The sequence below is a fragment of the Eretmochelys imbricata genome, chromosome 4, assembly GCF_965152235.1.
Source record: "Eretmochelys imbricata isolate rEreImb1 chromosome 4, rEreImb1.hap1, whole genome shotgun sequence".
Classification (NCBI taxonomy): Eukaryota; Metazoa; Chordata; order Testudines; family Cheloniidae; genus Eretmochelys; species Eretmochelys imbricata.
The window spans coordinates 72411641-72438232 of record NC_135575.1 but is presented as its reverse complement, the minus strand read 5'-3'; the positions used below and the strand labels follow the sequence as shown (position 1 = coordinate 72438232).

Sequence of the window (26592 nt, the reverse complement as noted above, 5' to 3'; positions counted from 1 at the left end):
TTTTATTATAAATTGGTCCCTAAGGCTGCCTAATACCCAGTTCTAGTGAAGTCTATTTTAAAACACTGTTGGTCCACTATCATGTTTAGGAACAGATTAAATGGTTGAACAAAACAAGACCCTAACCTTCCAACCAAACTTAAAATGAGCATTTCTGGGGAATACATACCCCAGCTACCCTGCTCTGGTCCCTTTTATCAGCCCACCCCTTGAGTTTTTGGTTCCAGGCAAGAGGACAAGTGTTGAAATACCATGTCAAAGGCAATTCTTACAGTATTCCTGGCCCAACCAAATGTAGGAAGTGACAAAATCTTACTTTGAAAAACTGGGCTAAAAACTTGTGAAAACAGAATACTGACTGAAGTGATTCACAGTAGGTTCAGAACATTGTGTGGATTGATCAAGTTGACCAAAACCACTGAAATTGCTATGGTTTGCCCGTTCTTCATGTTATCAGTTATAAATCTTAATCCTTCCATGTCTGCTATTTGTTTAGTGAATCATAGACTAAGTCTGGGTTCCTGGCAGTTATTGGGGCTTCAATTAGAGCAACACTATTATTCATATTATATTTGATAGACAGACAGATCGACCAACCAAACAAGGCCTTCAGTGAAGTATGGTGTGTACAGACCATAAACACAATACTTTCCAGGTGGCAGTTGAAACTGCACACCACAGTTCAAATAGCACATCCCATGAAATCCATGCCAGAAAACACATTTGCTTCTCCAGACCAGTGGTTGCAGTTCAGTACAACCCACAAAATACTGAGAAGAATGGCTCCTTGACCTCAGTGCCCAATCAAATATGAGATGTGTTCATTCCTTTTTTTAAGATGTGAGATGTGCAGCACCATATTCCTTAACCTAACATTGATCCAAATGTTCCAACAGCAGACATTGGTTTCTCTTTGATAGCCAATGCATATCTCTGCTTTCCAAGTTCCTATAAACACATCATTATAAGGAAGGCAAGGCTTACATTTCCCAGCATCCTTTCTAATTACTTGCATGCTGCCAGGAAACTTTCACATATTTTTGTCTTCACAATCAACATTTAAACAAATGTTATTAAAAGAAATTTAAAAATAAAATTCAAGCAGCACCAAAAGCAGTTGCTGTGTAAATGACAAAGTTATTAGGTAACACTGTGATATTCCTTTCAGCACTCAATTATCAACATTTACAGAAATAAACTAACAGAAAGACAGTATATAAATGATGGGTTTCAGAGTAACAGCCATGTTAGTCTGTATTCGCAAAAAGAAAAGGAGTACTTGTGGCACCTTAGAGACTAACCAGTTTATTTGAGCATGCGCTTCGAAAGCTCATGCTCAAATAAATTGGTTAGTCTCTAAGGTGCCACAAGTACTCCTTTTCTTTATATAAATGATGGGGACCCACATGCATTTTGCATACAAAACAGACTCCAAGCAGCATACAAAGATTATGATTTTGATAACAAACGATAACATTTTGAGTGATATGCTTTCTAAAATATCTGGAGTCTCCTGCCTGTGGCTAACTCTGTTTTAATCCACAAGTTCTTTCATCAAGTTGAGAGAAACCTCCTACAAAAGAAAACTGCAAGGGCCCTCACTATTTTACAGCTCTATCATATACAGTACTAACAATCAGTTCAGCTGATGTTGAGACACACACACACACACACACACAAACACACCCTGCAGCTGCCACACTAGCATCCCAAATGCACTTGGAAAAACTAATCTGATGCCAAAAACTGCAAATAAAGTGCATTTCTGAGCTTGGCTGCAGTTACAGAAAAAGCGGCTAACACTTTAAGAGACAGTAAATATTAATAAAAAAACTACTTGCAAGAGCTGCAAACACCAAGATCACATTAAAAGAAGTCTTCAGTTGCTCTGACCTTTCATTCTCTATCACTATGTTTTAGTCACGGGTTTACCTGATCAAAAAAAGCATGCAGAATACATAAACAGCGTCATCGCACCTTACCTTTTCAGTGCCTACTTTATCTATTATCACAGTGCCAGAATATAACTTTCTCAGATAAAGAGACGGGGGGATACGTTGCAGCAGTAAAGCCAGCACTTTGGGACTGAAGTGGAGTCCAGCAGGTTCTCAATATTATATACAGATTAGTCAGAGAGAAGAGAACACCAACTTCATGACTCAGTGATTCTTCACTAAAGTTTTCTAGCTCTAGCAACTTCATAATAAGAGTCCTCCAGAGTTACTGAGAATTCGTCAGTGTGCTTAATAAAAGAATTACCACATTTCTGAAAACTGCAGTGAAGTTGGTGTTTTTCCTGTGGTTTGTCACCTTTGCTTTTCAGGATATTCTTCTGAATCAGTACTGTCTGCTAAGTTTTAAATTACTCTCTCCTTAGAGCGCCAAGGGTTTGGATTTTTTTTTTTAAACTTTTTCCCAAAAAAACTTTAGCTGCACGTTACCATGGTGCAGCAATACCCTCTTTTTCCAATACTTTTGTGTCCATTTCCATTACAAACTCTGCAGACATCTCTAATAAATTAAGAAAAGCTGCATGTGAGAGGAAAGGAAACAGTCTGGATTCTCTGGAATTAACATAGTCCTGAAACAGCAGCATTTAGAAATTTTTCCACTGGAGCTGGGGTTAACCTTCCTGCAAAACACACAGTTTATTTACGTTTCCTAGCCTGCCACATCACTTTCACCCATAGTGCACAACAGCAGAGTATAGTAGCACATCCACATATTTTAATGAAAATCTAGAATGGGGCAAGTTATGCTTCAGTTGATTCTTTTTTATTTATTTATTTTTTGCTTTAAATTATGTTTATACTTATCCCTTGGAGTTGAGCAGCATTCCAACTTTCAGTGTTCCTGACTTTTCAGATTAGAACTAAATTAGGGGCTCTCTTCAGAACATTTATACTGTTCTATTAGTGTCTCCACCACATGTTTTGTAAACATTCTATTGTGTGCCTTGTTGCCCTACTGGAAGATGGAGGCAGAGTTCAGGGAACGTCTACTGATGCTGTGTGTTGCCAGCAAGTTATTTTGTTAGTTAATTATACTTTCAAAATGTTAAATATTCCCAGGATGACAAACAAGTGTTCTTAAAATGTTATCACTATTACATATTCCACTGAAAACACCAGTGGGATGCCGATGCTCATTTTGGTGGACAGAGGAACAAGAGTGTGGAGAATGGGGAGCACCCACCAGATCCATCTGCCTCTCACCTTTCTATTACTGTATTTAATTTGAGTCAATCAAAAGCTTTCCACGTGCTGATGTGGAAGGTTGCTTCAACTTTGCAAGTAAATTCAGAGCAAAGTTAAATTATCAGCAACACAGCAGACCGGGGTGGCTCTACCAATTTTGCCGCCCCAAGCAGTCGCCACCAAATTGCTGCGAGCTGCGGCCAAATTGCTACTGCGCCCGGAAGAGCAGCAGAGCTGCCGCCAAATTGCCACCGCGGGACACAGACTGCCGCCCCATTCTGAATGCTGCCCCAAGCACCTGCTTGGAAAGCTTGTCCCTGCAGCCGGCCCTGACAGCAGCAGACAAACTCAAGATGAATGAGGACTCAGGGTATGTATACAATGCAATGGGAGGTGTGACTCCAGTATGTGTACACAAACCCAAACTAGCTTTGATCTAACTAGCTCCAGACTCCAGTAACAAAGGCAGGGAAGCCACAAAGCGTGGGTGGCAGCACAGGTTAGCTGCTGGAGTACATATCCAGGGTATAGCTACACTGCAACTTATCCTTAGGTTTTAAACCCAGGCTCAAGCCTAACCCCCTTTCCGCATACACACAAATTGTTCTTAACCAAAACCTGGTCCCAGGACCCATGGAGGTGGAGCCTGAGTTAAGCCGGACCCAGGATTCAAGCTCCATTGCCTTTGCAGGGTAGACGCAGACTCACTGATGCATGCTCTGAGACTCCACCAAAAGTATCCCACAACAACCAGGACAATTTTCCTTGACCTCTGGACAGTCAAGTTTTCTTTCACCGCACAAAGGGCTAGAGTTTCCACATTTTGGAAGAGTGCTAGGATGTTGGGGATCTGGATGGTTGGACTTGGGCCTGCATCAAGCAGCATATGGTAAGTATATGTAAGCGGTGGAATGGTCTCAATATTGTGGGGAACTTTCCTGGCTTATACACTACCCTGGTGAAGTGGATAGCAAAAGGATCCGAGTCCTCACTCCCACTTCCTTTACCCAGAGGCCTGCCTGACCTCAAGGGCTCCCCTTCCACTCTCTTGTTGTGGTCACTTAAGGCAGGGGCTAAGGCACGGGAGGGCAAACTGCAGCCCGCAGGTTGGATCCGGCCCATCAGGGCTTTCAATCTGGCCTGTGGGACTGCCAGCCCCATGGCACAGTGGGGCTGAGGCAGGCTCCCTGCCTGCCCTGGCCCGCGCCACTCCTGGAAGTGGCCGGCACCATGTCCTTGCGGCCCCTGGAGGCGGGGGGGGGGCGCAGAGGACTCCGTCTGCTGCCCTCGCCTGCAGGCACCGCCCTCCGCAGCTTCCATGGGCTGGGAATGGGGAACCGCGGCCAATGGGAGCTTCAGGGGTGGTACCCGCAGGCAAGGGCAGCACTCAGCAGAGCCGCTTGCCCCACCCCACCCCACTCTTAGGAGCCACTGCCGGACATGCTGGCCACTTCCAGCAGCAGCGCAGGTCCAGGACAGGCAGGGAGCCAGCCTTAGCCCCATTGCGAGCTGCTGCTACCCTGGAGCCGCTCGAGGTAAGCGGCGCCCAGCCGGAACCTGCACCCCCAACCCTCCTGCACCCCAACTCCCTGCCCTGAGCCCCTCCCACACTTTGCACCCCCTCTTGCACCCTGTTCTCATCAACTCCCAAGCCTGGAACAGAACTATGTTTGGCTTTAGGTTTGTTATACTTACTGAACATAGGCATTTTCCCCACTCACATTAAAACAAGCAGTGTAACTGTCAGCCAGTAATGGCTGTAGATAGACAATCTGCATGACACTAAATCCCTACTTCTGGATAGTACCACTGAACTGCTTTTCCCTTAATTATACCGTCGGATTCTTATTTACTAATAATTAAACAAATTAACAGCAGAGAAGAGGAAATCAGTAGAAACCATGCCAGTGAGCTCAGTGAGACCAACTGTGTTGCACTAAGAATTTTGGAAGAGAGCTTTAGGGAAAAAAGGAGGAATACCATTTTATGAGTTTGGAAGGCAAAGGCAAAACAAAGGACACTTTCACACATCAAGTTATCATGAGGTACTCTCCCAACTGTGATTCAACGAACATAACTGTGAATATGAGGTGAACACGAAGCTCACCATAGCAAGGCCCAAATAATAATAGTATCTTGCTCTTCATCATTGGATCACAAAGTGCTATACAAACAAGGTCAATATCATTATCCCCATTTTGCACATGGGAAAATTGAGGTACAGGAAGGTGAAGAGGCTTGCTTAAATTTGCCAGTGACAGAGCCAGGAACAGATCTCAGGTCTCCTGATTCCCACTCCACTACTCTATTCCTGCCTCCCTATGTGACACACACTATGTGGCAAAGACCCCCAAAAAGGAGGATACAGAATTATTTATGTAGGAAACTTGAAATGCTGTTGGATTCCTTCTCTTAGTGTAAATGACTCCTATAGCCCCAGTTACATCAGAAATAAAAATAATGTAAATCATTTTCAGTAATAAACGTGAGGAGATACCCAATTTGTGAGGAACATAAGTCATTTTGGGACTTGAGAGATATGAAAGTGTATCAGGTAACTCCTGAACAGAAACTGATCAATATGCTGGCAACTATGATAAGACAAATCTTTGAAAGACATACAAAAGAGCAGGAAGGAATCAGTACGTAATTTGTATCCATTGTTGGGATGTTGATGATAGGAGCCATTAATACAACAGAGAATTCTTGGAAGCTGATGAAAGTTAAAAAGCCATTCTTTTTAGTTGGTATGGGTTAGTACTTTGAATACCCTTGTGAAACTCTTTAGCAAATGAAGGCTAGATTTGGGATAAACTGACCTCAGATTAACAAAAATTAACTGATGTGTCAATGCAGAACTCTAAATTGACACCTGAAGACTAGATTGAACTACTTACAATAATTATGTAATTGACAGTATCGATCAATTTTAAATGGTACTTTAAAATATAATCTCCTTTGAAAAACAATTATTTTAAAAAGCCAATTTGAGGGTGGATATTCAAAGGAAATTAGGAGCAGTTCATCAAAGTGTACTGTGGAAGGGAGAGTCAGGTTCCACTTTTAGTGTCTACTACTATCTCCAGAAAAGTCATGTAAAATTAAATATCCATTAGCTATGAAGCCATTTACTCAGCTTGCTGATTTTTACATTTTTTGTAATGGCTGGGAAAAGAAGTTAAAAGGCACACACCTTTGTATTTTTTCTTTGCGGGAGGGGAGAATGATAAAAACTAGCAACTAGTCAAAATTAAATTAATACTGTGTAAACTGGAGTATAACCACCAAAGGTCTGCAGCATGTAAGAAGAGATCATGAACTTGCAAACGCTGGAGGAAAGATCTGAAATAGAACAGTAAGATCTATAGCAATCTGACTGAAAACAAATGACTGGAAAACAGTACAACGGAATTATTGAGTCTGAAAAATTAGAAAATGCTCTTAAAGCACTGAAACTACTATAGAATTGATTTCAGGGTCTAAATATAGTTCTTTAAATATATATATTTCATCTTTAGGGCAGAGACTGTATTTTAATGTGTCTGTATAATGCCCTGCACAATGGGGTTTTGACCCTGATTGTATTATAGTAGCACCTAGAAGCTCCAAATAAATGTGTATTTAAGTATTACTCCAGCAGGAACTTGAAATTCTTTCAAATACTGGAGATAGCTGGCTTTCCTGCATTGTGAAATACAACATTTTGAGATCCTTGGCAATGACAGTTGCTATACTAAATAGAAGGCATTATTACATGCTTTATTACAATGTGCAGTTTCTGATTAAGCTGATCAAGACTGAATTTTCTTTTAAGTCTTTTCATCAGTCCTGGATGTCTGTCTAAACATAGGCTATAGCTCAAACAAAATGCTATGACCTTGCTGCAGAAATTACTGGGTGAGGTTCCATGATTTGTCTTATATGGGTGAAGGAGGTTGCCACACTAGAGAGGTACATGCAGATGATCATAATGGTACCTTCTGGCCTTAAAAATTTACAAATCTTCAATTCAAAACTGAACGTCAGTTCGGGATGATAAAATCTGTTTTAAATTGGTCCAGACCAATGGAAACTGTGCATCATGCCATAGTTCCAATAGGATTAAGCTCAGTTGGGGTTGCCAGTAATGAAGCCACCATTGAACAATTTGCTAGTGTTCAAGCTGATTCACGCAACAATTGGCTAGAGTCATAATGATATCAAGTGCTCAATTCAGTTATCTCCTAAGGGAAATAAACCTTATTTACACCATTACTGTAAGATGTTCAGAATGAGGCCTGCAATGCCAACAATTGAAGAACTTTAACCTTTTCCAAACTAATTGCAATTGATAAAATTGATTCCCCCTCCCATACTGCACCTGACAGGTTTGAGAGCTCTGAATAGTGACAACTGCGGAGAGGAACACAACACATTAAATATTGAAATGCATTGGAATTAGAGCTCTTTTTGGAAGGCCAGAGTGGAAAAGTGATGTTTTATGCCTCCTAAACAGGGGCAGCAGGCATGTACATCTTCCTCCTGGAATTCATAGCATGATCTCGGGAGAGCCCATTGGATCTTACAGTACAGGCATCCTGCTCTACTCAGCTTCTCCTGCTTTTAAGAGATGATGAGAGTGGACTATAGAATATGTTTTATTCTAAATTATTTCATATTGGAGAAGTCCACAACAACAGAATTAACCAGTTCTTTAAAAAAAAAAAAAAAGATTCTAGAGAATAAATCATCAGCACCCTGAAAGACAAATAATTTAAGCACATAAGATCTCTCATTTCTATCACACCTTACCATCACCAAAGATCCCAAGATAGCATATTAAGGTTATGTACTTTACAAAGAGGGAAAGCCAACTATCTCCAGCATTTGAAAGCCAAGTATGATTTCCAGTCCCTGCTCTACTAGTGTGATAAATAAAAAGCTATCAAAACAGAGCGAGAGCAGCAAGAGATTTTTTTTTTCCAGGCTCCTTAAACTAGTTTAAATTGTGTCTCACACACACACACACACACAAATTGCTTTTCCTTAGGTAACAGGCACAGCTTTAGAAAAATAGACAGGTAACCACCCTTAAAGTAAATTGTCTTGGATTAAACTACCACACTAAAGGAAGTATTTACAGCATATGAAGCATGGCTCAAATGACTGGACATTTAAGCTTTCTACACAGTAATGTTAATTGATTCACTTTTTTGACTACAGGAAAGCCTTTTGGTCATCGAGCTATTAAAATGAATTCCAAACCTCACTAATAACCATAGCAAATTATTATATATGTGTTCCTCTACATCAGGGATCTGCAACCTTTGGCATGTGACCCGCCAGGGTAAGCCCCCTGGCGGGCCAGGCTGTTTACTTGCTGCGTCCACAGATTCGGCCGATCGTGGCTCCCATTGGCTGTGGTTCGCCGCTCCAGGCCAACGGGGGCTGCCGCTCCAGGCCAATGGGGGCTGCGGGAAGCCGCGGCCAGCGTATCCCTTGGCCCATGCCGCTTCCTGCGACCCCTCATTGGCCTGGAGTGGCGAACTGCAGCCAGTGGGAGCCACAATCGGCCAAACCTGTGGACGCGGCAGGTAAACAAACCAGCCCAGCCCACCAGGGGGCTTACCCTGGTGGGCCACGTCCCAAAGGTTGCCGATCCCTGCTCTACATTGCTCTTTTCTCCTCCAACTCTGCTTCTATGCTGTCTCAGTGACCTTCTCCCTTTTGTCTTCTTATTCTATTTCCCGTTACTTTGCATTTATTTAACCTTTCCTGCCATTCCCCCTCACTCCATCATGGTTACCAATCCATCTATATTTATTTATTTTTTGATTGTGTAAGATTATAGTTATAAAAGCAATTGTATTATATTCTTCTGCTCCAGTAAGCATGCCAGGACATTGGTGCTTGCCCTTAATTTGTTTAGCACTCTGCATTCCCTTAATAGTCAAAGAAAAAAAAGTCTCCTTGCCCTTATCTCCTATCCTACTTCTTCATAAGCAGCATCTTGCCACAATTGTATTTGCCTTTTGCTGTAATTCACCTATCCAGAGGATATATTTTAATTCAAATGTATTCTTAATAGAACTTAAGGTCACCTGATGTAGCATGTGGAGGGTCCTATAGGGCTTTAAGGGTCAAGATAAGGGGACTTGAGAAAAGAGTAACATGGAATTGCAGATGTCTTGTTATGGCTTACTCTGATTGGTTTCGAGAGTGTCCTTTATACCAGTGGTTCTCAACCAGGGATATGCAGAGGTCTTCCAGGGAGTACATCAGCTCATTAAGATATCTACATAGTTTTACACAGGCTACATAAAAAGCACTAGAAAGTCAGTAAAAAACTAGAATTTCATAAAGACGACTTATTTATACTGCTCTATATACTGTAGACTGAAATATAAGTACAATATTTATATTGCAATTGATTTATTTTATAATTATATGGTAAAAATGAGAAAGTAAGCAATTTTTCAGTAATAGTGTGGCTGTGACACTTTTGTATTTTTAGGTCTGATTTTGTGAGCAAGTAGTTTTTAAGGGAGGTGAAACTTGGGTACACAAGACAAATCAGACTCCTGATGGGGTACAATAGTCTGGAAAGATTGAGAGCCACTGCTTTATACTGTCGCTTCTTTCATGTTGATTTGTAATAGTAAATTTTGAGTAGTGATCTTCAGCAGTGGAACTCAACGCATATTGGCAAACACTGATGCAGCTTTCCAACACCACTCTAAGCCAGACAAGTATACCTAATTTTTATATGGGTAAACTGTTCCATTACTTGCGTAAGATGGTGACAGCCAGAAGTGTAGCCCCTAAATCCTGATTCCCAGTTCCTGGCTCTAGTCCCTGCCCATATTCCCCTCACCCCCTTAGCATCATTAGTACTGTAATGCTCTGCATGTTAGTCACATTTTGGTAAATTACAGTTGCTGGAATAGTAAGGCCTGTCAGGAACTATACAGAAAGCTTGCCTTCTCAGTCAGGCTTCACCCCCCCCCTTTGCTCCCTCAGACTTGAAAATGCTTCCCAGTAACAGTCCATGAGCTGATCTATTCTCAATATTTAAATTTAAAAGATAAAGGAATAAGTTCTTACCTTTCCTCAGGATGACAAGCCCAGAGTGCCTTTAACTGTTTATCTTAAAGGAGGATGAGATTTTAACATCCTCTTGCAAACATTTTGGAACTAGAACAAAACTGCAAGGTTGAGGTGTTTTAAATGTTATTGCAGACGTTTGTGTCCACAACCATTTAGGTTTTCTGTGTTCCAGCTTCCTCCAGGTCTCACTCTGTATTGCAGCTCCTCCTCCATTCGAACAAAGCTTTATGTTGCCTTAGCAGGCCTAGAGAAGTGGGGGAGGGTGTTCTGTATCTTTGTCACTGGTAGTGCCTATTTATCAAATCAGTTTACTTTTTTTTAGTTTTTTCACAGGTATCAGAGTACGCCCAAATCAAAACCTTGGATCCAAATACCCTTGGGAACTGGGCTGGGATGTGTGTGAAATGTAGATGTGAGTCCAAATTCTGTAGCTGAAGCCAGTTTCTGATATCAAGGAACATTCTCCCATCAATTTGATTATAATAAAAAAAGTTTTCTCCCAGGATTTTTCAGGGGCTTGGATATGATTAGTTGAAGGTATTGAGGCTTAGAGTCCTATTCTCTCCCCTCCTCCCCCCCGCAATACTTCCCCTCCCCTCCCAAAAGCAGATTCAGTTTCTCAATAGTATCTGTATCCTTTCTACATTAATTCAGCTTGACTTTTTCTTTTCATGTGGACTTTCTAGAAGGGTGTGCCACAAATGTGCATAATGCTTGCCATTTAATTATGGCTTTTCTGACAGTAAAGGAAGAAATAATTTGTCTTCAGGCAGTTCGACAATGGTGTCTATGATCACTCTTTTTAAAACACAGATCCACAAAAAGTTTTCAGAAAAATGAGGAACAGGGACAAATCCATCTTGAGCTTTGCTGACAGAGGATTAAAGCAGAATAAAAACATTCCTGAGTGCCCATGATTCTCCATATTTACCATCCCTGCCATTAAAAAAAGACAGTGGATTGCTGCACAAGTACTCATTCCTTCCCCGAGCTCTCCTAAAATCCCTGAAACGCTTGTATTCTGAAATACTCCAACTCGGACTTCCTTATTTGGTTGCTGGAGCTGTTCTTTGTCTTGTTCAAACATTCTGGTAAAACTGCACGCCTCCCTTTATCCCAATGCCCTCCCCCAGTTCTATAGACATAGTCTGACTTCAGCAGGTCACCCTGACTCAGCCTCCTTTGTAGTTCCCTAACCAATCACACATTGGTTATGCCCATTTAAGGAGTACCTTTCCTTTTAGAAATCATCAAGGCAAGAGAGAGTTTTCAGCTGTTTGGAAACTGCTTTGTTGCAGACACTGAAGTCAGCATAAAACAGGGATTTCACAGAATTATTTTATCTGCTCAGGTTTCAGAGCAACAGCCATGTTAGTCTGTATTCGCAAAAAGAAAAGGAGTACTTGTGGCACCTTAGAGACTAACCAATTTATTTGAGCATAAGCTTTCTTGAGCATCCGATGAAGTGAGCTGTAGCTCACGAAAGCTTATGCTCAAATAAATTGGTTAGTCTCTAAGGTGCCACAAGTACTCCTTTTCTTTTTATCTGCTCAGAAACTAGAGATTGCTACAGAACATGTCCATTTAAAAACAAAAAAACAAAACAAAACAAAAAACCCAGCATTGCAACTCAATTTGAAATCACTTTTTATTCTTCAGTTATTTGCTGCTTAGCCTTGTACTTTTTAAATGTGCAAACACACAGTACTTAGAGGTTAGTCTAAACAGTAAGAATGTTTAATATTCTGTAGCACTGGGTGAGAATTACAGACAAGATGACAAAGAGAAATTATGCTCTGTATGTTTAAAACAACTCCTCAAAGTAAACATTTTTCTGAATTTTTTCACTATACTCTGGAAATGAAATGAATCAGGCATTTAAGTTGACAGTGAATCATTTTAGGATTTCACTTCTTGTCTGAGCATAAACCCCATCTCCTAATAATGTTAGCTATCTCAGAAAGAAAATGCAGTGGCCAAGCTGTTCTACTAGACCAGTGACACATAGACTAGACAAAGCCCTAGAAAGTGTACCGTAAGGAATAATCGTTCACTGTCAGGGGCTGGAGCAGATGATCTTTCAGAGCATTTCCCATGTATTATTGTTGCTTATTATTTACATACTGCTACCAGCAAGCCATATATTCAGAAGACTAATATGAAAACATTGTAAGAATTAACATGCTAACATAACACGAAAATATAAGACAGGGCAACAGTAAAATAGAGAGTGTAGACGTAGGAGTCTCGCTGGCTCCATAAATTCCATTCTGACCTTTTATGTTTAATTTTCTCTGAGTGTAGGATTATGGGCCTTTTTGAACAATCATTCTTCAAACACAGGCAGAGGGAATCTTTCAAAATCGTATTTTAAGAAGATATATATTGAATGTATGTGATTCTGCAATGAAAGTTGAAACAAACCAACCAAATTAACATAATCTTGGAAGGTATCTCTAATTGTCTGGGGAAATTCTTGAAGAGCTGTGACTCCTCACAAGGAAATACCTTCTATTATGTAATGTTTCACAAGTGGTAAAGATCTTATTAAACAGGGCTCTGAATGATAGTACTTTGTAGATACTATTTGGTAGATAACAATGCTTTGCAACAAAGTGAAAAAACAGTTTTGACTAAAGGCCATATTTTCAAAGACATAATAAAGAATAAAGGGGCAAAACAATATTAAGAAGTCTGTGTGGGCACATCCTTAGTTCTCATTAAGGTTCCTTTGCAAAAAGTTGTACAAACGATCTTAGCTCAGCCTTAAAGGGGGGCTTGTGACCTAGTGATTACCTGTGGATGAGAAGCTAGATAGGAGTCAGCAGCGTGCCCTTGTTGCGAAGAAGGCTAACGGCATATTGGGCTGCATTAGTAGGAGCATTGCCAGCAGATCGAGGGAGGTGATTATTCCCCTCTATTTGGCACTGGTGAGGCCACATCTGGAGTATTGCATCCAGTTTTGGGCCCCCCATTACAGAAAGGATGTGGACAAATTGGAGAGAGTCCAGCGGAGGGCAACAAAAATGATCAGGGGGCTGGGGGACATGACTTACGAGGAGAGGCTGAGGGAACTGGGCTTCTTTAGTCTACAGAAGAGAAGAGTCAGGGGGGATTTGATAGCAACCTTCTACTACCTGAAGGGGAGTTCCAAAGAGGAGGGAGCTCAGCTGTTCTCAGTGGTGACAGATGACAGAACAAGGAGTAATGGTCTCAGTGGAGGACGTCTAGGTTGGATATTAGGAAACACTATTTCACGAGGAGGGTAGTGAAGCACTGGAATGGGTTACCTAGGGAGGTGGTGGAATCTCCATCCTTAATGGTTTTTAAGGCCCAGGTTGACAAAATCCTGGGTGGGATGATTTAGTTGGGGTTGGTTCTGCTTTGAGCAGGGGGTTGGACTAGATGACCTCCTGAGATCTCTTCCAGCCCTAATCTTCTATGATTGTGAGTTATTCCACCATGAGAGTATCCTGGAGAAGGAGAATATCTGGAGCAGGAGGGAGACAGAGAAACTTACTGGGGCAAAGGAGACAGAATTGGATCATGTGGCATTGCACGGAGTTTTGGCCTGTGGAGCAGTCCCTATGGAATTGCTCCTGCCAGTGCAAGTTGAGCAGCCCCTCATAACCCAAAACATCAGTTTGGGTAGGTGGAAAGATGACTTAAAATCAGTTTCCCCCACCACTCCTCAACTGTGCCCTGTACACATTGTGCTGACCATGAGTTCTGGGCAACTGAGGATCTGTTGTTATGATTTTACATCATCTGCATGTTTCTCTCAGTGGCATGAACACTTACTTGCTCTCATAGAGCCCTCAATCCTCAACAAGAGGAAGCTACTGGATTAGCTGAGTAAGAAATATATTAACTGAATCATACTTTACATAGCCTACATATGTGCTGTTTTGTCTCCCCAGGAAGAAAACCATTTGAAGTCTTGTGGCAAAAAATAAAATAAAATAAGGTTATGACTGCCAACATATCAACATTTAACTAGTAACATTTGTGTTATGTTTACAAAAACAAATCTGCTCATTTAAGTTTTCCCTTTCTAAACCAATTAAAAAAAATCTTAAGTGACAAAGATAATGCCCAGATCAAGTTAAAAAAAATTGGTACAGTTCACCAAAGAACTAGCCAAATTCACACAAAGAACACTTCGATAATTCTACATAATGACACCTCATTGCCAATTACTAATTTAAAAATGGGATGAGAGAGTGGGACAGCTCTGGATTACAATTTCTCATTCTCATTGTCTGTAAAAGCTAAAGCAGGAGCAGCACAACTCTATTTTAGGACATTTCCATCATCTCAACCAGGTGTTCATATTGCTGGCAAATATCTCATTGCTGATTCTTTGGACATTTTGCTGTTCATTCCATGTCATTTGGCTGAATGGCATAACTGACCTCATAATGGATATCCATAGGGTAGAAGGGCACATCCTTTCAACTTTGAGGTGTTGTACTATATTTGCTTATTTACTGTTATGTTGCAATATTGCAAACAACAAAGTAACCCAATAGTTCTCTGCTATTCCCCCCTCCCTCCAAGACATCAAGTAGTTGCTGCCAGCAGGAAGCTTTAGTGGGGAGGCTTTAAAAGCAGTTCCTCCTCCCCACAATCACAGACTTCACTGGAGATCATTTCTCTTGCTGCTCCCCACATCAGGCTTTAAAACAGGGCATGGTATAGAGGCAGAACTAGCTGCTTTGCTAAGTAATCTCCTGTCCAGAGAGAAAGGAAATATATACTGCTCTTACGGTGCATCTCTGGGGCATTTAATCACCAAGTACTGCTGTTCTGCCCCTGAGAGACTGCAGGGGTGTATAGAGCTACCTGGCTCAACTATGTTTGATGGGTGGCCTGATTGCCATGAAGTCAAAGGGCCCAATTCATACCTGGTGTAAAGAGCTGCAATTCCATTCAAGCCCAAGAGACTTAGTCTGCCTTTATTGGAATGATCTCCCAATGGTAGTTCAACCCACATGGAACGAGGGCAGGAATGAATGTTGTGTGTCTGTCTAAATGGCTGAATCAGGAGTTTGCTATGCTCCCCAAATAGCTTTATACATTTTGGACTATCTCCCTCTATTACGGAGATTGAGGGATGATCTCCCAGAAGTCAGAAAATCACCACACAGCAGCTGGATTGGAAAAACAATTCAAAACCCTCCTTCTAGCCATAGTGGATCTAGAATTGTTTCTAGATAGGCATTTCCCTTGAACACTCTCATTGTTGATCCTATGGTTGTGGCTAGATTTAAACAAGATATCCATTTTCAAGTGTGTTGGCAAGTAAACAGCCTTACCTCTCAAGGCCAGCTTCTTACCTCATTGCATGGGTGTAACTTCCAATATGTACACATACAATTTAATCCATCACACCACCTCACTCAAATGTACCCATTATCACTCAGAGTACCCACCTCCTTACAGTTTGTAATTAACTCTACAGGTGTTATTACAGAAACCTAGCAATGTATTACTCCAAGGCTTGATGACTATAATACACCAATACAACACTTGAAATGCTGTCCTCAGGAAACTAAACTGAATGCTGTGAAGTGTTCTTGACTACAGCCACATCAACGTGTGTTCATACTATGCTGCCTGATACAGGTTTTATGGCATAGAGATACGTGGTTAATAAATAACAGGTTCTAAAAGAATAGTCCAATATATGGTGCCAATATGGATCATCTTATTAAACAGAAGGCCCAAAATTACTTCTATCCGTGAACAGGAAAATTGTACAGGACTGTATCTAATCCAAAGCACTGGCGCCAACTGTTTTGGTCCAGTACTAGAGAGATCTATACAAACTAATAACCCCAAAAGTCTCCACTATAATTAAAATAGAGAAGAAAACCAGGGCAACACAGCAGGCATCTCGTCAACAAAATAAAACTGTATTCTGAGGTCAGACTTGTGATGAAACACAAAGAAACACGAGCGCTGTTATGATTTGCCGACACTTAATCACATGGCTCTGAATGTAGTATAAACCTGTCATACCGTTAATGTTATCTGTCCTTACCAACAGCCAATATATTTGTGTTTGACAATAATAAAGTGGATCACAAGATGCTCCGCTGACCCAATCCACAGATCAGGATGCTCCTCATTGACATGTGACTTCAACAGTGCTTAGTAATTTTATCTATATGTCTTTTTAGTTTATGTTTCATCTTGAGTTGAACATTTCTAAGTGCCAATGGGAATTAAACAGGATAATTTCCTGTCAATTAAGGTAAGATATATGGGAACTAAATTCAGGACTGATCTTAGCATTTTGGGTATGCACAAGGAAATTTATAAGATTGTCCCCACTGCTATGCACAAAGGCAGTTTCACAATTTAGTGTGGTGGGGTGTGCTAGATGCTTTGTTGAAGCCCTTCTCAAATGAAAATTATTCTTTCTATATTAAAAAGGGGTGGAGGAATCTTCGTGTCATCACCAGCATCCTGTTGCAAAAGATGAGGAGTCCAAGGTTCTTGTGCCTCAAACTGTGCGTTGTGGCTGTCATTGATAGAATTTTTCCAAGAGACAATTCTCCGACAGGAATCATGGGCTGCGTATCCCTAGACACTGGAGGATTATGTGCATGCTCAGGTGCAGCAGTTCTCAACCAGGGGCCTGGGGCCCCCTAGGGGGCCACAAGCAGGTTTCAGAGGGACTGCCAAAATAAACCAGAGAGCAGGGCCAGTGTTAGACTCACTGGGGCCCAGGGCAGAAAGCTGAATCCAGAGCCCCGCTGTTCTAGGCTGAAGCTGAAGCCCGAGCAGCTTAGCTTCGTGGGTGCCCCTTGTGGTGTGAGGCCCTGAGCAATTGCTCTGCTTGCTACCTGTGGGCCGTGGAATTTTTATCATATGTTGTGGGAGTGTGGGGGAGCTCAGATGGAAAGAGGTTGAGAACCCGTGCTCTGGTGAATTGCCAGAGTTTAACAGCCATGCATTTATTATACAGGAATGTGTATGTATGTTTACAACATATATACATATTGTGTTTGTACATATGCACACCCCATATCCTAACTATGGCAATATATGACCCACAGGTGAATCACAAAATCTGATTAACTTCTGATTGTGTTTGGCACCTACCGGTCAAGAATGGTTCATTCTGAGGAAAACTGTTATAGTCCATGATCCATGTGAATTGTTATAAAACATCCCTTACAACTTCACCGAACCCTAAATTTTTAACTCCATTATATATAGAACAGCAATATATCAACCATGATACCTTCATTTTACACCCATTTCCATACAGCAGCAGAACCTATATTAGCCAAAAATACTTTGTCCACCCAGATAGCACTCCATACATTGTATTAGCCCTGATGTGCTCATCAGGAAGTGAAAATCTCTATTTGGAGTAAGAATGCATGTGGACATTTCCACATTGCAACCAAAACAAATTAGTTTATGCCTACCACAGATCTGTCCCAAGGGTGTCATGGGAGGTTATGGGCCACAGATATCAAAATACCTTGCTATCTATGGAGTGGATATGTCAGATGAGCAATCAAGTGGGAGGTGACAGCTTGAGAATGTTATATTCATAGTTAAAGTTTAAGTGAAGTTAAGCCAAGCATTATCTGGGTGGCTCCTGGATATTTTACTTGTGAAGGTTAAATATCAGTTTTAAAAGCTCCACATGTAACTTTATAAAGTAAAGCATATTTGTCTGGGCCCACAGGTTGGCACGAAGCATAGATTCTTTGACATAGGAAAAGGAAAAAGAGGCAAAACAGAGTTGGCCGTGGATGGGAAAAGGATACTATTGATTTTACATTGTTACATTCATATGTCTGCATCTTATAGTCAAGTATTGAACAATTAGGTATGATAGTTGGGGAAAGAATTTTAGTACCAAATAATTGTCATACCATTTTTTCCAAAGAAGTTTCTTCCCTTCCCCTCTCCCCCATGCCCGAAATCATTTGAAGCCACTGGTGACACATAACTGGTGTATAAAGGAAACATCATATGCTGTTTAAACAAAAAGATACTTTCTTAGTATTCTCAGGTTACCAGGAAAATCTGTATTTATATGATGATACTTTTGAATTAATAAACACTCTGTTTGGTCAATAACATTGCAGTGCTATGGATCAATTTGTTATTTCAAAAAATTCTAGTTTAATCTTAAACTATGGCTTTCTGAGTACAAAACTGCATGAGCAACACTATTCTTATGTGCTTGAATGAAAACCCTGTGCTTTTGTGGAATAATCTTCCAAAGGAAGTAGTGAGAGTGTTGGATCATATTAAAGAAGTTCTGTATTAAAATCACAAATGAGTTTGATTCCCCATAGTTTAAATTCCAGGGTATTACTAATTAAGAGGTCTCTTGGTTTTTGGTACTGTTTCTCTCCCTCTATGTGTGAAACTCGCAAGCTGCTAATTGTGTTAGTAGATTCTAAGACAGAGTCTGTTCTCAAAGTAACTCTTTGTAACAACAACTACTCACACAGAGGGAGACTCAAAGCAATACTCTATAACAACAGAAACAGCACCCAGAGACTCCCTGCCCTTTCGTTGTATTCATCTCGCTTTGTTAACAATTGTGATTAAAATAGAGATAAAGGATGTATGTGGATGGATGCTTGGTGTGGATAATAACTGAATGATCAGGGAGGTGCCAGCCTAAGAATCCAGTGTCCATCGGCTGAAGAAGGCGTCAAGTGGAAATAACCAGAGGACCCCCGGAGGGCAGACTGGAATCCACTCAACAGCCTCAAGAATGGGAGAACCAAAGAACAAGATAACATCTGGCAGCATGGAGCAGGAATGTGCCATCTGCTGATTGATTCAGCAACAGCAGGATGAAGCAATTCCCATAGACTGGCATAGGAAGAAATTCCTATAAAAATGGACTCTAGAAAGTGAGAACTTTGGGGTCTGATTCTGCAAACCAACTTCCAGGAGTGTCAGATGAGCATCTGACAAAGCCCTGCTCCCTCCTCATGTCCAGGCCACCTGGCCAGTGGCTTGGCATGAGCAATTCTAAGGCTGGTAACTATGATAACAACCTTGCAGAACCTGTGTGTGTGTGTGTGTGTGAATGAATGTGTGAATAAATATGAAATTGAATGGAATGTTATAGCTATAACTAACTGCTTACTATGATTCTTTCTGTATTCACAATAAATGTGGCATTTTGCCTTTTCCCCTTTAATAAGATCCTGCTGGTTTTTATTTTATTGGTATAACAAGAGCTGCATGGATTGGGGCATTTAAAGTTAGAATGGAAAGAACATTAGAAAAAAATAGCATACAGAATAATCTGGCATTTATAAGGAGACTGACTGAATGATCTAATGTACTTTTTCCAAAGCTGTCATCTAGTTTCACCTATGCTACTGTGATTTTCTTCCTCTGTACAGGTTAGGATTTGTACCTTGGCTGCTGAGGGTCAGAGTACAGCATTTGGTTGCCACTTTGCTCTTGACAGATCAAAAACTGATATGATGGATGTCAGAAAGCTAAACTCCATCTCCTATGTAGAGTCCTAGGCTGTCAGAAGTCAGCAAGTCACAACAATTTGTAATGCCCTTTAGGAACTAGTGCCCATATCCTCAAAGGTATTTAGGCTCCTAACCTCCATTGATATCAATGGATCCAGGCCCAGTTTCCTTATCTAAGACATAGTAATATGTTACCTTCAATGGTTGGCAGCAGCTTCAAACAGTAATTTGCTGCAGCTAGTCCAATAGCTAGGGTACCACAGTGGGATTTTAGAACTGTCCTAGAGAGTTAGAACTGGCAGGCAGTGATTCTATGTTCTATTTACATTTTCAGGAGAGCTCACGAGAAACAGCGTGAAACAAGCTGTAATTAATATGCTAAACAGAAGTGAGGGAGGGTGCCAGACTTCTTGGGAAAGACCCAATATCAACACTAGCGTCAAAGTTTTGGCTTGGAAAAAAGAATTTAATTGTTCTGGTCCACATTATATCATAAAACACATCGGAGTACTGGCGTGTTGAGTGACTGTCTCATCAGTCACTTCATGTTTCATAATGCACAAGGTACATGAGCACTAAAGTGCTCTTTCAGAGCTGCTTCAGACCTTCTACCGGGGTTCTATAGAATGCCACTGTTTTCTGATGCTACATATAGGGAATAAACATTGTGACATGGTCACATAACTCCTGTGAGGTTAATTATTTTCCGGCAAGCCTATTGGTCTCTTCCTGCTCAGGAATGGGGGAAGGCATTTAGATACAATGCCATTTCCAACAGTGACTCCGACACCAAATCTGTCCCTAAACCTTCTGATACATGAACCAAGGAGCAACACAAGAAACACCGATCCTAGGGTCAGAATGTTAATTCATTCTTGTAACAAACTTTGTTACATTTAAAACTGGGAAATGTTACAGTACATTCACATAACCATCTTGAAGCTGATTTTCTGTGTTGGTGCAAACTGGCCAGGGGCATTTTCAATTATGATTTTCTTCTTTATTGATGAAGTCTGATGCTCTGAATTGGCATAGGATGTTATGAAAATCATCATGCCAATCAGACCTTATTGAAAGGTCAAAAATTTGTTGCACTGACCATTTATTCTTTGAGTTATTTTAGTAATGCACACATGACAGAACCTAATGTTCAAATTGTACATCAATCAAACAAGAATACTACTAGCCCAAGGGGAGGAGCAGCTCATGCTGTGCTCAGGAGAGGAACTGTCCTGGAGGCACAATGCCTTGCAGAGCTACCCTGACTCCGCACTACCTCCAGTGGAGGCCAGTGGCTAAGTGCTGCAATCTGGCCCTTTGTGTGTTTGATATTGTACTGTTCAGCAGACGTGCCCCTTTCAAAATCACAAGAACCATTGCTGCTTTATTAAAACTCAGACTTATCAAACCTATTTAATGAGCTCCAAAATTAAAATGCCTCCCTAAATTACATAAGCTGCACAAGTTGCTTCTCAGGTCCCACCATTTAGGATACCCAGAGAAGGTTTCAATTACTTTGATACTTATATCCCTGCCTTTTAATTCAGTTTGAACTTTCATTTAAAAGTGGTACCTACTCCACAGCCACATTAATTATTGAAAGTCACTGCTGTGAGCCCCAATACTGTGAGTTGCTTAACATATGTATGTTGGATGCCTTCACCATAGTATGGTACCTTGCCTATGGGCCAGAACCGATTTAGGCAGCAATTCCTCTGTCTGTGGTTAACTCTAGAGAAGTTCAAAACCAGCTCAAATGCCGTAAGTGCCAGACATGCCACAAAATCAACTACAGACTTCATTATCACAATTTAATTATGTAGAAGGTGCTCAGATAGCATGCTAATGAGTGGTGGTATAAAACCCTCAGATATTGCATTGCCTATAGCTATGGTTACCTAACAGCTTCCATTATAAAGACCCTATTTTCAGTTGCTTATCACCTTGCCAAACAAACTGTTTGTACTGTAATTCTGCACTTCAGGCTGGATTTTTTTTTTCTGGAAAGGTTCAGCAAAAATAGTTTAGCTGATTCTGGGAACAAGATTAGGGAAAAATGTGTTGTTTTTATTGTTCTTTTAAACAACTGTTCTGTTGAGAAATTCTAGTGCTGTCCTGCCTACTTGAAATTTGGCAGGGTGTTCACCCTGGGGTTAGGGAAGTGCCTTTTGCTATCTACATGAACATTTGCCCAAATTTGGCCAAGTAATAAAATGTCACATGCACAGCAGAGACTTAGAGTTTGGCAGCTAAATTTTCTGAAGATTTCATCTGAAGCGGGTGTACTACAGCCCAAGGCTGCAAGAACTGAGCAGGATTTCCCTGCAATTGTTGCTCTAGTGTGTTGAGGTGATAGGCACTTGAACTGAGATCTGAGAGACTGTCTTTCCTTTGCAGTCATGCTCCCTCTGCTTTTACCCAGGCAGCAAGGTGGTAGAAGAGGAGCAGCCTGACTGAAATGCAGAGGGAACAAGAATGAGATGGGGTGCAAGAGTGTGTGTGTGTGAGAGTGTGTGTGTGAGAGTGAGAGACAGACCTTAATTTTTGTCATTTCTTAACTACTGAGTGCTTGGCTTTGCAACCTTAATATGTATAATGTAATATAGAGAGTTGCAAACACCCTCCTCACAATCAAAATTATTATTGTATCCGTCAGTCTTCCCAATGCTTTTGCTCTTTGACCAGCTGTTGTCTTTAACAGCAATGCAGACATTTGATGTACAGGAATACTTAAAGGGTTTGCCTCATACATCTCTCTGTGGGATAGTTATCAAGGTTCTGGAGAAGAATAAGGTTTGGCAAACAGCTATTCAAGTGGGACAAAAATAAAAGCAAAGGAATCGGATAGCTTAGAATTACATTGCACAGCAAGAATGCATTGTTTAAGACAGCTTTGATTATCCTTCAGGAAAGCAGCATATCAAAATGCTCTATTTGATACACCTTTGTGCATATGGAATTCTGAAATTATTTTACTAAAGGTCATGTTTAGAAACCACTGTATTCTATAAAGGAGGATGATTCTAATACAAGATTACAAATTTTGATGCCTCCTTCAAAAAAGTACAATTTTATATTCACAAAACTGTTTAGAGTGCACATCATGTAACATTTTAACTACAGACACTAGTTCCCAGACATATACAGTATTTCCCTCCCCACCCTCCAGTTAACTGGATAAGAACAGGAGAAGATTGTTTTTAAGAACCTCATTTTAGAAAACTGGAATTGTTCTGTCTTGGATTTTGCTGTGTTTTGTTTCTCTATGCACTTCCATGAAACAATGTAACCTTCAGCACTTTGAAGCAGCTACAGCATGTATTGCATGAAACTTCAGTACAATTGTATACCAAATATACAAACATGGAAATCCAGAACAGTCTGAACAGATCCAGAACATAAACTGTAATGCTTTAAACCTTCCTCTTTTGGGTATTCATCTTCTGAGAAAAGGACATTTTGTCCATTAAAATGTAAAACTTTAAAAATGGCGCTTTTGGGGACTTTTTTTTTCAAGCCTACGCTGATTTGGACTGTACAGTGGTTAGTTCTAAATGGAATCAAAGTGGTTTGAAACTGACAGAAGTATGAAAATATTTCTGGCTTTTTAAGAGTATAGACTGGTATTTATTTATATAATTTTTCTTCAGGTGCAGCCACATTGAAGGTATGATAACAACCCTTCAATGTAAGCCTATTATGCCTTGTGCAATCCACCACAACGCAGTCATGATTTTGGATTTTGTGTGTGTCAGGTGAGATATCCTGGCAGGTAGCATTTTACCTTTACAAATACTGCATTAGTTTTAAGAGGCTATTTGGATTCACAAATAGGCTTTAAGATGAAAATTAATGTAAAGGGAGAGATTGTTGGAAAAGTCACAAAGGGGAGCTCCCTTTTGTGTCTTTGAAAGTTTCCTGAGAGTTTCACATCTGACCATGAGAATGCAATCCTCTGAAGACAAAAAACAAACAAAAAGCAACAGTGCTCAAGTTTTGGAAGCACTGGAGGAGACTCTTATGCTAGTTTAGATAGTAAATGCTTATTCATGTACAATTGGCACATTACTGCTAAAATGAATACTCAAAATATGACTGCAAAGGATTTGCTCCTTAGGGAAGAAGTCCTAGATGGCTATGTCCAATTAACATTGTGTGTGACACTGCAAATCTCAAATGGGATGCTAGGAGTTTGTCTATCAAGAGCAATATATCAGTAAATAATAGCTCTTAAAACAACAAGTTTCATATATACTAGCGCTGGATTTATTTAGCATTTTCAGTAATTTTACTGATAGTGACTTATTGTGGGAAGAAATTATTTTGATAGAAGTGTTATAGTTAGAAAGGATGATTGCTATATCTTAAGTTTCTTGATGATCATTTATGCTACAGTTCCTAAAAATGCCCTTATCTGGCAGAGGTACTTTAATCACAATTTAGGACATGCAGTCTGACAAAACTGAGTGTTTTCAAAGATCAGAACATGAGTCTGTTTCTGGCTTGAAAGGGATAGCATTGCAGACATATAGTTTGTGTTAGTATATTTCTTCATGCTCTATGACCAAAACTAGACTTTTAAGAAAAAGTTAGAAATTTTCCAGCAATGGGTTGGATGCCAGTAAAGAATGACTGACAACTGTATATTTTCCCTTAGAATTCTTTTACTTTGATTAAACTGAAAACAAAATATGTGCACCAACCCTTTTGTCACAGTACTAATACACATGGTTCATATTTGGAGGGACACAACACCCCTTATTAAAATATAGTCCCCAAAACTTAGCATAGTCATTCACATGTCTGCTAACTAATACCATATTATTATTACTACATTAAAAAAGTACAGTACATAGCCACAGATACAATGTATCCTTTAACACAGAGAGAGAGAGAGAGAGAGAGAGAGAGAGAGAGATCTGTGCAGAGACAAAAACATTCCTCGATAAATTATTTGCCAAATCCAAAGGATGCCTCTTTCTGGCCTGGGCAAAAAGGGAAATCCTCACAGGTATCCCATCACGAAACATTATAATGAAACATTGTTTACTGCTCTGTGGGGTCCATTCAGCCCATGGAAAATCTATTCTGAAAGACTACTGTGTTCAACTTCACACACTGTCATGCTGTAAAACCCATACTTGTTCTTATTTACAGTGAGGGAGACAGCTCCAATCCTCTCCCCAACCCCCCAGAATTTAAAATAGTTTGTACTGGTTGTGACAGGTTGGATCACAGAAACCCCCTTGGGATTACCAACTGATGTGCCAAGACTATTTCTGCCCCTGCTTTCCCTGCCAGCTTGAGACTCCAGCACCCTGTCTTGCTGAGCCAGACACGCCAGTCTGCTCCAACACAGACCCAGGGTCTGAACCACATGCCCCAAAGCTGCAGACTTAGCTGAAAGCAACTTAAGAAGTGCTTCTGCCTTTAACACTCAGATGCTCAACTCCCAATGGGGTCCAAACCCTAAATAAATCCATTTTACCCTGTATAAAACTTATACAGGGTAAACTCATAAATTGTTCACCCTCTATAACACTGTCAGAGAGATATGCACAGCTGTTTGCCCCCCAGCTATTAATACATACTCTGGGTTAATTAATAAGTAAAAAGTGATTTTATTAAATACAGAAAGTAGGATTTAAGTGGTTCCAACAGACAGAATAAAAAGTGAATTACCAAGCAAAATAAAATAAAACACACAAGTCTAAGTCTAGTACAGTACATACAGATAAAATCTCACCTTCAGAGATGTATCAATAAGTTTCTTTCACAGACTGGATGCCTTCCTAGTCTGGGCACAATCCTTTCCCCTGGTACTGCCCTTGTTCCAGCTCAGGTGGTAGCTAGGGGATTCCTCATGATGGCTGCCCCCTTTGTTCTGTTCCACCCACTTGATATATCTTTTGCATAAGGCGGGAATCCTTTGTCCCTCTGGTCTCCCACCCCTCCTTCTCAGTGGAAAAGCACCAGGTTAAAGATGGATTCCAGTTCAGGTGACATGATCACATGTCACTGTAAGACTTCATTACTCACTTGCCAGCACACAGGTATACAGGAAGACTTACAAGTAAAACAGAGCCATCTACAGTCTATTGTCCTGGTTAATAGGAGCCATTTAGATTCCAAACTACCATTAATGGCCCACACTTTGCATAACTACAATAGGACCTCAAAGTTATATTTCATATTTCTAGTTTCAGATACAAGAGTGATATATTTATACAAATAGGATGACCACACTCAGTAGATTATAAGCTTTGTAATGATATCTTACAAGAGACCTTTTGCATGAAGCATATTCCAGTTACATTATATTCACACTCATTAGAATATTTTTATAAAATCATATAGAGTGCAACGTCACACTGGTAAAGACATTTTTGTTAACATACTGAAATCAGCAGTTACACTCGAGAAAAGATATGGACATAACGTGAATCTATTGTCAAGACCAATACCTTAAAAGGTCTGTGCGCAGGAGAGGGTTATGTTGCCTTTAAATTAAATTAGTCTATATCATTCATAGATTTAGAGGTGAGAATGGACTGTTATGATACTCCATTCTGACTACCAGTCTAACAGGAGCTCCCACTTCAAAGTAATCAATATAACAATGTTAATATTATTTGTATTTGACAAAATTGCAGAGAAAAAGACATTCCAGCTGATACACATTTATAGCTGCAGAGTGAGAATTCTGTATATTTGTAATTGACCATTTATTTTCACATTAGATTTAATGAGAAGGCTTTAAATGTAAAATTATCATATATCCTCACTCAAATTTCTCACTGTAATAAAATGTGTTCTCATGCAAGTTC

General features: G+C 40.3%; 1 protein-coding gene across 2 annotated transcripts in view; it reads right to left on the bottom strand.

Annotated features, from left to right (window-relative positions):
• The window catches only part of PALLD (palladin, cytoskeletal associated protein), a 340473-nt gene that overhangs the window by 100412 nt on the left and 213469 nt on the right, over positions 1 to 26592 (bottom strand). Inside the window, exon 1 of one of the 2 annotated variants that reach the window (XM_077815438.1) lies at positions 1983 to 2118. The exons of the other annotated variant lie outside the window; for it this stretch is intronic. The gene's annotated coding sequence lies outside the window, so the exon portion shown is untranslated. Of the gene's footprint in view, positions 1 to 1982; positions 2119 to 26592 lie in introns of those variants that run through there. 2 annotated transcript variants of the gene reach the window in all.